Here is a 9925-nt window from a genome sequence, read left to right on the forward strand (position 1 = left end):
ACAAAATTTTACATTTTCAGAAATGAACTTACAATTGAAGGTCCAAGTGACCAAACTCTAAAACAAATAAATAGCTTTCTTCTTCCTTGACATTCGGCTCAAAAGATGAATGACGAAAGAAATTTGGTTTTGTTTTATTAATATTAACATTAATTACTAATTTACCTTTATAACATTTAAAAATATTATAAATTACACCAATTGCCATGCTATTAGCATCCACTAACCCATAAATGGTCTATTTACCACTTAGGGACTTTTACTTTAATGTTCTATAGCTATTTAACACTTTTAGCTAATAGAACACAAGTTTTACGCTTTACGTGATTTAGTCCTTTTTACTGAATTAAGCATTCAAACAGTAAAATTTCTTTACGAAACTTTCACATAATAATTCTATCATGCTGTAAACTTTAATAAAATAATAAAATAAATATATTGACATCAGATTTGTGGTCCCAAAATTGCTATTCTTATTTGACTAAAAAACGGGCTGTTACAATCCCAAGAGAGATTGTGGAAAGCAATATTCAAGTTCTAACGTCAATAGCGAGCGTTGGTAATGCTAGGTCTAATAGACCTTAATGTCAACACTGTGGTAGATGACATCCCAGTGAATGCAGAATGAATAACTCGGCTTGATTTAAATGTGGCTTCCCAGATCACTTCATTCAAGATTGCCCTAAAATGGTTGACAAAAATAATATTCAGAATGCAAGACCGAGCAACATTACCACTAGAGGGAGGCTACCGAGAAATACTGAAATGGGAACAGTAGCAAAGGTGTAACGAAAGACTATTGAATTGAAATGTCAAAATAATGAAATTCTTTGAGTTGAACCAAATGAGTCGGGCGAGTTGTCTATTGTGATTTTATCGATGTCGGATCAGAGATATGTAAGAAAAGGTTGTGAAGCATTTCTTACGTATGTACTGAATATGAAGGTGTTAGAATTGAAGATTGAGGCTGTGCCGGTAGTTTGTGAATATCCAGATGTGTTCACAGAAGAGTTGTCTGGATTACCCCCGATCAGAGAGGCGGAATTTGCTATTGATTTGTTACCAGGAACTTCACTGATATCGATAGCTTCGTATAGCATGGTGGTCTCGTGATTTCATGATAGGTTGTAAATATTTATAATTAATTATTCTTGAAACTAACTATTATAGCGATGTAGGCAAGTGTACCTATCGAACAGTAGTATAGTTTTAGCAAGACCGGATTGTCGAACCCAAGGGAACTAAAAGTACTAGTAATGACTTTCTTCTTATTATCTAGCCTAAGAATAAAGAGGTTTTTGTTTTAACTAACTAATTATCTAAACTAAGAATTCACAGAGAATGGAATTGGGGAATTGCTTTTGGGAAAATCGATTGAATTAAGACAATACCTAAGGAAAAATCCACCTAGACTGTACTTGTTATTCTGGCTCTGAATCGAACGATTTATTCATTTAACTTGTTCCGTAGAGATCCCTAAGTTATGTTATTATCCCTATTCAAGACTAATAACGTCTAATCCCTAGATTGAATAATTGAGACCTTTCTCTAATTAACACCCTAGGGTTGCATTAACTAGATCTATGGATCCCTTTATTAGGTTTCACCCTAATCCGGAAAAATCTTGTCACCCTATGTCTAGGCGCACAAATAACTCCGCTTAATTATGACAAATGTACTCTTAGACAAGGTCTATTCCTCCTCTGAATAAGAGCTTATCTTGAATCAGTATCTTGGGATATAAAAACAAGAATAAAGAACACATAATTAAGAACAAGTTAAATATTTATCATACAATTCAGAAAATAATAACAAGATTCATCTTAGGTTTCATTCCCCTTAGGTATTTAACGGTTTTAGTTCATAACTAAATAAGAAAACATCTCAGAATAATAAAGAATACAAAACATAAAGAAACCCAAACTCCTGAAGGGGAAATTGAGGAGAGATCTTCAGTCTTGATGGTGAATCTGACTTCTGAGATGGATCAATCGGCTTCCTTGGAGTAATTCCTTACTCACTATTCTGTGCCTCCCTTTTCTTCCTCCTCTAGGGTGTATTTATAGGCTTTGGAATGCCTAAGAGCCCTCAAAATTAGCCTTTTCTGAATTGGACTCAACTTGGGCTCGGCAGGGATACGCCTATGTGTGATTACTTCAGGCCGTGCTCGAGCCTACCAAATTGACACGACCGTGTGGTCTGCCCGTGTGAGGAGGTCCAGGCCGTGTTGATTTCGTAATTTGGCCTATTTTCTCCGATTTTGGCCCGTTTCTCGTTCCTTTCGCTCTCCGATGCTCTCCTAAGAATAAAACATGAAATTAAAGCATTAGGAGCATTGAATTCACCAAATTCTAATAGGAAATCATCTATAAAATGCATTAAACATGGGGTAAAAATATGTATAAATTACGGTTTATCAAATACCCCCACACTTATGTATTTTCTTGTCCTCAAGCAAAACTCTCAACTCATAATCAAAATAAATTCTTCTCAACTTATAATTTCTATTGATAATATCTCAAAATAATCTATAGGTAATCATACATTGAGAATTCAACTAAAAGAACATAAAAGTTTCAAACATTCCAAGTTGAGTATTTAATCATGCAAACATAGGTGTCTCCCCTCATCTAAGTAATTAACTTTGATTCAGAATATCACAGAGTTTCACATCCTCAGTAACGATTCGCTCAAATCACTCGAGGTGTTTAAGGACAATAAATGAAGCACTAAATAGTCAATAATGAAAAGTCATTACCATAGGCTTGCATGAAAATCAAATCTCCACCACTATAATTTAAGATGATACATCAATCAAAAGGTCTTTAGAGGGTTGTATTGAGGCTTGGTTAGGGGGTGTGGTCACAAGCTAGAAGAAAGGGTTAGAATCGAGATTGAGTTGAAAAATTACTTAACTAGAAAAATAGCTAGTCATTAATTGCGTACAACAGAGCTTTTCTCAAAATATGGAATTTAACTTCTTTAGCTCAGAAAATTACTACTATTAGGATGTATACATTTTTTTTAAGAACAAGTTAAATACAAAGTAGAATAAAACTTAGCTAAGCAACTATTTAAATTCCAATCTCGACAAAAAATAGGGATCAAACTAATTTAGGAGATTTCAACAATAATGGGTTAAGGGTTAATATTAAGGGTAATACAAGAAATGGGTTGTTAGGCTCAAGGGGGTTGACTATGGGTTAATCGTGGAGGTAGGCTTTTCATGGCATGAGTGGGCTAATCCTAAGTGCCTTTCTCATTTTTACATATCAAATCAAATGGTGTGGTCTTGACATGCATAATCAAGCAAGTTCTAGAATAACAGTTCAATATTGACGCAGTCAAAGCAATTATAAAAGTGAGAATGAAAGAATTAATAGATGCTCAAAAGGCTTAAGAATCTCACAAAAATTATGGCTTTTTGATGTTTAAAACTTGTGAATTCTATCTCTAAGTAATACCTAAACTTTGAGGAAACAACCTAAGATTTTAAATTCTTAAAAATCAACTTATTATGCTTGATTCTCTAATGTCTTAAAGTTTAAACAATCAATGCATAAATGCCTATGTTTTAATTCAAGATATATCAATCAAAATCATAAATCAATCAAAATTTATCCTAAATATGATATGAGAGCTTTTCAAGAGAACGCTTTTCAAGAGAACAAGGCAGTCATTCAGGGATTTCTCTGATAATGAAATAAATACCCCCACACTTAAGATGTACATTGCGCTCAATGTACAAAGATAGATATAAGAATATAAAAAATAAGATAGGGAGAGAAGTAAAACTTCCTGAGTTAAAAATGGATGAAATTCCTGGATTAGCGAGAGCGAGTTGTTGGAAATAAAGCTGGAGGAAAAACATGATTCTGAAGAACAGAAGGAGAATTAGGGGAATAATTTGGTAGTAATCATAAAGATAAGCCGTGTTTAAAAACAAAAAAAATCTTTAAAAATTAATTAAAGAAAAATAAAAGAAGATAGATAATCTAATTTTTCAAGTGGTACGGCCAGTTCACACACCCATGTGGATCGTGTCCAGCCCGTATTTGTCGCGAAGTGAGATATTGTTACATGGCCTTCGGGCACGCCCATGTGTCTAGGCCATGTGGCTATATGATCGTGTTACATCACCGTGTGTGATGTAATTCGCTTCTTCCACGGTCGTGTAGCTCTGTACACACCTGTGTTATTTTGACAGTGTTGTCCATGGGTGCTAGACACGGGCATGTTGCATGCCCATGTTCATTTGGCAGATTTGAACACGGGCAGGTCACACGCCCGTGGCCACTTATCGCATCCCGTGTTGGGAAAGATAATTTTTACCCTATTTTCTCACGGATGTATCGCACGACTATGTTTTTGTCCGTGTTAGGCACACAGCCTTATGCACGACCGTGTGGTTGGTTGTGTGGAGTTGGGAACCTGTGCTTCCAAGACTCTGATAGTGGCCTAGATGTTGAACAATTGAAATTTAAATGATTTAAAACCGTTAGTACTCGGGTTGTCTCCCGAGAAGCGCTTGTTTATAGTCTAAGCTCGACTGTTACCTTATTGGTCTATTTAGGGCGGTTTGTGGAGTCGTAACTCCTCTCCATCATCTTTAAAATTCTCACCATTATAAAGTTGTTTTCGTTGCTTTAAACGAGTGTCATGGCGCCGCTTTGTTGCTTCCTTGTATAGGCGTGAGTTTTTGTATGCATTGGCTCGCCACTCATCAAGTTCGTTCAGCTGCATCAACCTATTTTTTCCAGCAAGTTCGGGGTCAAGGTTTAGAAATTTAATAGCCTAAAAAGCTTTATGCTCTAGTTCGAATGGTAGATGACAACTTTTTCCGTAAACAAGTCTGTACGGTGATGTCCCTATTGGGGTCTTACAAGCAATTCTGTAAGCCCATAAGACATCATCTACTTTCATTGCCCAATCTTTTCTGTTTGATTCTACTATTTTTTCAAGGATTCGTTTGATTTCTCGGTTTGCCACTTCAACTTGTCCATTAGTTTGAGGATGGTATGGGGTGGCTGTTCTATGATGAACTCCGTATTTCTTAAGAGTTTTTTTCAAATTGGGTATTACAAAAATGAGTGCCCCTGTCACTGATAATTGCTCTAGGTGTTACGAATCTTGAGAAGAGTTTCTTAAGGAAATGTACTATCATTCTAGCACCATTAGCAGGTAGAGCTTGGGCTTCCACCCATTTGGACATATAATCAACTGCTACTAAGATGTATTTATTCCCAAATGAACTGGGGAATGGGCCCATGAAATCAATACCCCAAACGTCAAATATTTCGCATGAAAGCATATAGTTTTGAGGTATTTCATCATGTTTAGCTATGTTACCTATCCGTTGGCATTTGTCACATGAAGTAACGTACCTGTTAGCATCTTTGAATAATGAGGGCCAGTAAAAACCTGATTCAAGTATTTTATGTGTGGTCTTAGTTCCACTATAGTGTCCTCCAGTTAGCCTTGAGTGGCAATGTTCCAGTATTTTTGATGTTTCTGATCTTGTAACTCATCTTTTAATGACTTGATCTGCACATCTATGAAAAAGAAAGGGGTCGTCCCAAAAGTAGCTTTTCACATCATTAAAGAATCGCTTTTTTTTCTAGTGTGTTAACCCTTTTGGGATAATGTTAGCGGCTAAAAAATTCGCGATGTCTGTAAACCAAGGTACCTCGGAGTCAGATATAGTGAAAAATTATTCTTCAGGAAATGAATCATTTATTTCAACTTCATCTAGTTCTTTGGTATTGGAGTTCTCAAGCCTGGACAGATGATCAGCCGCGAGATTTTCAACTCCTTTATTATCCTGAATTTCCAAGTCAAATTCATGCAATAGGAGAATCCATGGAATAAGTCGAGGTTTTGCATCAGTTTTAGTTAAAAGATAGCGAAGGGCAGAATGGTTAGTGTAAACAACAACTTTAGACAATATTAGATATGATCAAAATTTATCAAATGCAAAAACCACATCTAGCAATTCTTTTTCCGTAGTAGTATAATTCTCTTGTGCAGCTGTCAAAGTTTTGCTAGCATAATAGATAGGTTGAAAATGCTTGTCTCTTCGCTGTCCCAATACTGCACTACTGCAAAGTCACTCGCATCACACATTAATTCAAATGGTAAGTTCCAATCAGGTGCAATTATGATTGGAGCATTAATTAACTTATCCTTTAAAGTATTAAATGCTTCTAAACATTCCTGATTGAAATTAAACCGTATATCTTTTTCTAGCAATTTAGTCAAAGGCTTAGCTATTTTAGAAAAATCCTTAATAAATCTTCTATAAAAACCAGCATGTCCTAAAAAGCTTGTAATAGCCTTAACTAAACTAGGAGGGGGTAATTTTATGATTGTTTCTATTTCAGATTTGTCCACTTCAATCCCTTTACTGGAAATTTTATGCCCTAATACAATACCTTCTTGAACCATGAAGTGACATTTCTCCTAGTTAAGGACAAGGTTTGTTTCCTCACATCTTATTAAAACTCGTTTTAAAATTTTAAGGCAAAGATGGAAAGAGTTACTGAATGCTGAGAAGTCATCCATAAATACTTCCATGATATCTTCCATGAGTTCGTCAAAGATGGCCATCATATAGCGTTGAAAAGTGGCAGAAGCATTACATAATCCAAAAGGCATTCTACGATAAGCAAATGTACCATATGGGCATGTGAATGTTGTTTTTTCTTGATCTTCAAGAGCTATTGGGATCTGGAAGTAACCAAAAAGTCTGTCTAGAAAGCAGTAGTACGTATGCTCGGATAATCTTTCCAACATTTGGTCAATGAATGGCAAGGGGAAATGATCTTTTCTTGTGGCATCATTCAGTTTCCTGTAGTCAATACAAACTCTCCATCCTGTGATTGTCCTTGTTGGGATTAATTCATTCTTCTCGTTGGTCACAACCATCATGCCTCATTTCTTAGGGACAACCTGCACTGGACTTACCCAAGAACTGTCAGAAATAGGATAAATAATTCCAGCATCTTGAAGTTTAATTACCTCGGCTTTAACAACTTTCTTCATGTTGGGGTTCAGTCGTCTTTGAGCTTGCACACACGGTTTGTATTCATCTTCCATCAAAATTTTGTGGGTGCAAAAAGAAGGGTTGATTCCTTTAATGTCAGAAATTTTCCAAGCTATGGCCTTTTTATGTTCTTTTAATACTTGGATTAATTCCTCTTTCTCCTTAGGTTGCAAGATAGAAGAAATAATAACTGGTAATGTAGAATTATTTCCAAGGAATGTGTATTCCAAGTGGTTTGGTAATTGTTTAAGTTCTAGTTTGGTAGGCTCCTCAATAGAGGGTTTTTGCTTAAGTTCATCGTTTATCTTAATGCCCTCATATTCTACTTGTCTTGAAGAATGCTCATTAGGTTCATCATCTGTCTCCTCTTCTTGAGCTATATACAGTTCCGTCGTCTCTTTCTGTACAATTTCTTGAAAAGAGTTTTGAGTAGTATGATCAATAGAGTCAATAAAATAATATGAATCATCCTGTTCCCTAGAGAACCTCATAGCATCATAAATTTTAAGGATAATCTCCTCGTCACCTACTCTACGTACCAATTTACCATTACCTATATTGATTACAGCCCTAGCAGTGGCTAAAAATAGGCGCCCTAAAATTAAGGGTACTTCCACATCTTCATCCATGTCAAGCACAACAAAGTCAACAGGAAATATGAATTTATCTACTTTCACAATTACGTCTTCTATAATACCCTTAGGATAATTAACAGATCTATCGACTAATTGAACACTCATCCTAGTAGGTTTAGGTTCCCCAAGACCAAGTTGTTTGAACATTTTGTATGGCATCAAATTAAAGCTAACGCCTAAATCAGCTAGTGCTTTCTCAATATTCAGACTACCAATTAAGCAAGTGATAGTAAAACTTCTTGGATCTTTCAATTTGGTTGGCAGCTTGTTTTGGAGTATGGCTGAGCACTCCTCGTTGAGTTCTACTGTAGATAAGTCATCGAACTTCCTTTTATTTGTTAGAAGCTCCTTCAAAAATTTTGCATATGTAGGCATCTACGATATGGCTTCAACTAAAGGTAAGTTGATATGTAATTGCTTAAAAAGTTCAAGAAACTTACCGAATTACGCATCAATGTGATCTTTTTTCAATTTTGCTGGGTATGGAACTGGTGGTTTATATTCCTTCGGCACTGGTTTGACACTATTTTTGGGTTTTTCTTCCCCCCTTTTACTTACCATGACTTTTTGTGTTAGCTTCTTTTCAGATTCCACTAACACTTTCCCACTCCTTAGCGTAACTGCTTTTACATGCTCTTTTTATTTGGTGTTACTAGGTAAACGTCCTAGTGGTCTTTCCAAAATCAGTTTGGACAACTGGTCTATTTGAGTTTCGAGCCCTTGGATCAATGCTTGTTGATTTTTAAGTGCTATCTCGGTGTTTTGAAAATGAGTTTCTGACACTGATATAAACTTCGAGATCATTTCTTCAAGGTTCGGCTTCTTCTCCTGTTGGTAGGGTGGTTGTTGGTAGCCTAGAGGTGGTTGTTGTATTTGATTTCCTTGACTAACCCACGAGAAATTGGGATGGTTTCTCCAACCTGCATTGTAAGTAGTACTATATGGATTATTTTGAGGTTGAGGATTATTACCCATATAATTTAATTGCCCGTTATCCATGCTGTGGCCATAAGGTTGGTATTCCGAATGGCTTGTTCCACCTCCACTTGCTTCGCACTGCATTCCTGGGTGAACCTGTGAAGAACTAAGAAAACCATCAATTTTCTTATTCAAGAGTTCTACCTGATTAGAGAGCATGGTGACCGAATCGACATTATAAACACCGGCTGTTTTCGTTGACTTTGTCCTCATGACTTGCCACTGATAGTTATTCAGTGACATCTCCTCTATAAACTCATAAGCATCTTCAGGTGTTTTATTATTGATGGTTCCGCCAGCAGTTGTGTCAACCATTTTCCGAGTCGAAGGATTCATGGAACGTTTGAACCTAAAGCCAAAGCGGTAACCCATGATGAGGGCACCTTCTCAATAAGTCCTTGGATCTCTCCCATGCATCGTAAAGAGTTTCTAAGTCCATCTGCACAAACGAAGAGATATCATTACGTAATTTGGCCGTTTTAGCCGGCGGGAAATATTTTAATAGAAATTTTCGGTCATTTGTTCCCAAGTAGTGATTGACCCTCGTGGTAATGAGTTCAACCACTGTTTAGCTTTGTTCCTCAATGAAAAAGGGAATAACCGAAGATGAATGGCATCATCAAAAACACCATTAATTTTAAATGTATCGCATAGTTCTAAGAAGTTGGCTAAATGAGCGTTGGGATCCTCATCCTGCAAACCATCAAACTGAACAAATTACTGTATCATTTGAATAGTGTTAAGTTTTAGTTCAAAAGTATTAGCTACAGCAAATCTAACTATGCTGATTCAGTTCCTGTTAAAGAAGGTTTAGCATAATCATACATAGTGCATGGAGCAAGATTTTGATTAACCGCAATTGCAGGAGGTAGCTAATTGTCTTGGTTTTCAGCCATCTCTGCGGTTGGGGTTTGAGTATCGTTCTCTTTCTCGTTCTTTGTGTATCTTAAGCTTCGCCTTATTTTTCTTTGGTTTCTGTGAACTGTGCGATCGATTTCTTTGTCAAAAAGTAGTGGTCCTGATGGGTTTCTTCTAGTCATAAACTATAAAAACTTGCCAAGAGAAGGAAAAAATAAGTAATAAAATTAAATTAAATTGCAAGAAAAATAAATGGCTAAAGTACTAAAAATTAAGTGTTCCTAATATCTTAGTTCACCGGCAACGGCGCCAAAAACTTGATCGCGTGATTTCGTGATAGGTTTTAAATTTTTATAATTAATTGTCCTTGAAACTAACTATTATCGCGATGTAGGCAAGTGTACCTGTCGAA

The 9925-nt window shown here is 36.2% G+C and overlaps 1 non-coding gene across 1 annotated transcript; it reads left to right on the forward strand.

Annotated features, from left to right (window-relative positions):
- Positions 1-9020: 9020 nt before the first annotated feature.
- Positions 9021-9127, forward strand: LOC121211779 (small nucleolar RNA R71). Its single transcript, XR_005906997.1, has one exon. It is a non-coding gene; the product is annotated as a small nucleolar RNA R71 (small nucleolar RNA).
- The last annotated feature ends 798 nt before the right edge of the window (positions 9128-9925 follow it).

This window comes from Gossypium hirsutum, chromosome A12 (genome assembly GCF_007990345.1).
Source record: "Gossypium hirsutum isolate 1008001.06 chromosome A12, Gossypium_hirsutum_v2.1, whole genome shotgun sequence".
Lineage (NCBI taxonomy): Eukaryota > Viridiplantae > Streptophyta > Magnoliopsida > Malvales > Malvaceae > Gossypium > Gossypium hirsutum.